This window comes from Bacillus rossius, chromosome 13 (assembly GCF_032445375.1).
Source record: "Bacillus rossius redtenbacheri isolate Brsri chromosome 13, Brsri_v3, whole genome shotgun sequence".
NCBI classification, from domain to species: Eukaryota; Metazoa; Arthropoda; class Insecta; order Phasmatodea; family Bacillidae; genus Bacillus; species Bacillus rossius.
The window spans coordinates 34,184,947-34,189,801 of NC_086340.1; positions in this window are offsets into that span (position 1 = coordinate 34,184,947).

Consider the following 4,855-nt stretch of genomic DNA (forward strand, 5'->3'; position numbering starts at 1 on the left):
TGTAAAAATTTTAACATTTTTTATGACAAATTATGGCTTTGAACGTTATAATCACCAGGAAAACTACTAAACTATTTACAGTTTTAAGCTTTGTTGAGTCATAAAGTAAATTGCACAAATTGTTTGCACGGAATTCATGCTGGTGGCTTTGAAAAACCGTACTTATATGTTTTCTGAAGACGCCAAATAAATGCTAGAAAAAACATTCTCAAATGTTAAGTTTTAAAATCAACAAATGAAGGGAGTTTTTGTAAAATACCTAAAATATGTAAAATATTAAGATAATAAAAATACTCAAATAAGAGTGGGCAAAAGTTTTAACTTTTGGAATACAACAAAAATGTTTTGTCGGCGACTGCATATAAGTCATCGAGTAAGCCTATCCTTTTAACTAACTAAACTCTCTCTCTTTTTTTTAAATAAACCCTGGCGGACGGCGGCTATTATTCCGTGCGCCTGCCGAGTAGAGTGAACAGTGGACGCCGAGCGCGCATTCTATGTAATTCGAGGAGAACTATGAGAAGTATTTACATTTCAGAAGTTTCGTTACAATATTTGGTTTCGTAGCCGCGGCCCGCGTTTACAACACAAGTAATTGCAACTGGCTTGTTTCCGTGTGTATAGTTGGTGCGATTGATAATTGATATACTGATAGTGTTATGAGCACATATCTGTAACTTGACACGATTGGAAAACATATTTTTTTGGAAATAATACGGATTTTTGTAAGAATGTATTATTTCTTCTTGTAAAAAACAAAATAAGTTAACCCTAATGGTGGTGCCAAGGCACCTGTGGCACCTACCGTGCGCACGCCTATGATCGGAGGGGAAGAAGTCAAGACTAGCGAATACATTTTTAAACCGCCGTGTGACTGGACTAAGCTATAGAGCATCCCACTCTTAGATTGCAGTGTGGAAGTATATGGGCGCATTCTCTCTCTCTCTAACACACGCCGATTGCCGTTAGCACTGTCCTTGTTTCTTCGTGCGTTGTTGCCAAATATCAAACGAAATTTAAAATTTTAATTTTTGGACCAAGATTTTTTTCATATTGTATAGAATCAAAATACGCATCAGGCAATGCTTATTTTGAATACTTAACAATATTTTAAGTGTCCGAAAAAATTAAAAAACATAACTTATTCGCTGCGAACTGTTTTGAAGTATTCCGATATGTTTCACATCAAAAAAAGAAAACCTACATGTGTATTTGATTCAGATTTTTTTTATTAGTAAATTAATGCCTTAGGACGCCACCGAACAAATGTTAAGACAAAAACTGTACAGGTTTCACTTAAATAATATTTTTAATATATTGAAATGCATTTTCTCACAAACTGAAACATCAAAAAGTTGACCCGCGGAAATTTTTTTTTCTATTAAAGATAGATGGGGGACGAAAGCGAGAAAAATGTTCACAATGAATTGAATTAGTTTTTAAAAGCAGCCCCATCTCAATTGCTTCTACATTTTCCGTGGAAATAGCTGTTAAAGATGTGTCTTATCAGTACGAGAGCGCGCGCTGCCGTCGTAAGAGGAAACAGGGTCGTGTGTTTAGATAAGTGGGGTTCTGTCCTACAAGCAATTTCAAATACATGGCTTCCTTAGTCAACAAAAAATATTATAATCGATTCTTGAACATAATATGTAAAATGTATGAAATAAATACGAAGGAATTCAATAGCGATCATGGTACAAAAATTTTGAATTATTTTTTTATCCTTCTCAACACCAAGCATCTTATCAAACACTGTTTTAGACAAAGTTTTGGAAAATAACTATGATATTATTACAAACAATTTAAACAGATTTGATAAGGTGTCTACTAAGGCAGTTACGTTTTTTTGTCCGGTGAAAATTTTTTTCGAACCCATGCAGTTATGGCTGGTCGTATCAAAAATGTATTTAGAAAACATTTTTCGGCATTAGGTAATCCGAGTTATCATACTTAAAACGGATTCGATATTATTCATATTATGGGAGTTGTTGCGATTTTTCTGTTTTTCAAAAAATCTTCCCCATTTCGAACCAATTGTTCGGATTTTTCCCATAACTTACTCGATCGAGAATTTCCATTACCGTATTTTATTTATCATTTTGGACATGACTTGTCCAAAAATACGGCATTTATCGGGCCCATGAAAATGTGATTATATATATATATATATATATATATATATATATATATATGTGTGTGTGTGTGTGTGTGTGTGTGTGAGATTTTTAGAACAGAAAAGAAAACTATAATAAATTTTCGTCTACAATAGGTAGTTTTTATTTGAAATTTACATAAAAGTGGCATTATTACAAATTTATATGTGTAATAGTATAAAATATTATAAATTACGATATGATTTCTTAAAATGCTTCTTGTTCGATCCAAATTACAAAGACACGCAACTCCTGAAATTCGTAATGTGTTAGAGATTTGGCAACAGCGCGCGCCATAAGCCGTGTACTGCAATCTAAGAGTGGGACGGTCTATAGACAGAAAGTCACAAAGCGAGAATCGTAAACTGACATATAAAGTGAACGGACTCTCGTGGAATGAAGGTGATTTAGGGCGCGGTTACACGGGAGTCTGAACTACTTCAGGTGAACATGTTCAGCTGTTGAGAGCGGTTACACACAGTCTGAACATGTTTCGTTCGAGACCATTTCCCATTTAACTTAAACAGGTTGGCAAAGTAGTTCAGATCGACATATCTTCTACATTAGCCTCTGATTGGCTGGTTAGAATATAGTCTTTTGCAGAAATTCTAGATGGAAAGTGTTTCTGGCACAAGTTCGAGTAATATTTTACCGAATGCAACAAAAAAAATCAACATAATTTATATATATATATAAATTGATCCTGACCTTAATTTTCTTAAAACTGAGATAGGTACTCTCGCTCAAAAAATAATAAAAAATAAGTTTAAAAATTTTACTGTGCATTTTGTTTGAATTCCCGATTTGTAAAAACATATTGAGCAATATGTAAACACATTTCATTTCTGCTGATAATGTTGTATAAACAAGTGAGAAAATCCCGCGTTTTCTGGATACAATTACAAAATAGAGATCAACAACACAGTCATTCGTTGACAGTAGACAATCGATTTTAGAGCTAAACACACTTTTCAGCAACTACCGTGTAACCGTACACTTTCGCCTGAAGTAGTTCAGGGTCCCGTGTAACCGCGCCCTTAGACTATCGTCAAGTGAACTCTGTGCTACGTGACATCGAGCCGGAAGACGACGTAGTCTACGTCCTTGGTAATGAACAGAAACATATTGTGAGTGATTTGTGTAGTGCCAAAGTAATTGACCTACGTAAACAAGGAAACTGTCCTTCTTTCAAAACACTGTTAAAGATTTACGGAAACCAAATTGAAAAGTGTGATAAATTTTATAATGGTTTCCACTGTGCACATTGTAATAGTCAGTTACTGAAACTGTGGCTCTATGAGCATCCTTATTACTACAGTGATGTTTAATTTTCTATTATTTTTGCAATTGTAAATATTGTTTCCAATGTCATCGACTGATGTGGGGGTGATGAAATTATGTAAATAAAATATATAAACCAATGTATTTGTCTGTTCTTTTTTTTCACCTTTATTTCATTGCAGATTTGTTTTGTGTGAAGTAAAGTCTAATAATTATACTCTTTCGAAAAAACATTAAAATATAATATTCATTTTTACTATTTTCAGCAATTTAATTCCAAGCATACATTATAAAAAAATTAATCAGCAAATAAAAAAAAAGCAAATAAAAAAAGGCAAAGGTATTAGTATTATAAATAAAACCAAAATTCAAAAATTTACAGATATATATTTTCGTTAACATAGCCTATACATTTAAATATATCCTTATTTTATTTTTCATGTGTGAGAGTGTAGATTCGCAGGTCTCTCTCTTCCTCTCTCTCTCCCAGCAGACCATGCTCGTTCCGCCGTCTCTCTCTCCATCTCACCGGCTCTCAGCCTCACACCGAATCTCTCTCTCCATCCCAGAAACTGCTCACATGCTAAATACTTAAACAGAATATTAGTCATTTAAACAGCGGCGTAACAGTCCAGCGTTGACACCATCGACATGACACCATCGATGTAAGGAGCCCAACGTCATGGCTCCATCGATGATAGGAGCCCATCGTAGTGACACCATCATCATGACACCATCGATGTTAGGAGCCCATCGACATGACTCCATCGATGGAAGGAGCCCAACGATGCATAAAAAACGCATAAAAAATTGCATATAAATGTATAAAATCGCATAAAACGCAAAAAACGCATAAAATCGCATATAAACGAATAAAACGCAAAAATAAAAACGCATCAGTGTAAAACGCATGAGTGTAAAAAAATATATGTATTGCACCAAAAACTACTTAGGTGCATAAAACCACCACTTCCATCCCAACCATCCAACCAAAAAACGTAGCACCACAAATCAACGAGGATGCAAAACACCACCACTTCCATCCCAACCAACCAACCAAGAGAGCGCAGCATCGCAAACAACGAGGATGCAAAACACCACCACTTCCATCCCAACCAACTAACCAACCAAAAATCGTAGCATCGCAAATAACGAGGATGCAAAACACCACCACTTCCATCCCAACAAACCAACCAAAAAACGTAGCATCGCAATCGAGGATGCAAAACACCACCACTTCCATCCCAACCAACCAACCAAGAGAGCGCAGCATCGCAAACAACGAGGATGCAAAACACCACCACTTCCATCCCAACCAACTAACCAAGAGAGCGCAGCATCGCAAACAACGAGGATGCAAAACACCACCACTTCCATCCCAACCAACCAAAAAACGTAGCATCGCAAACAACGAGGATGCA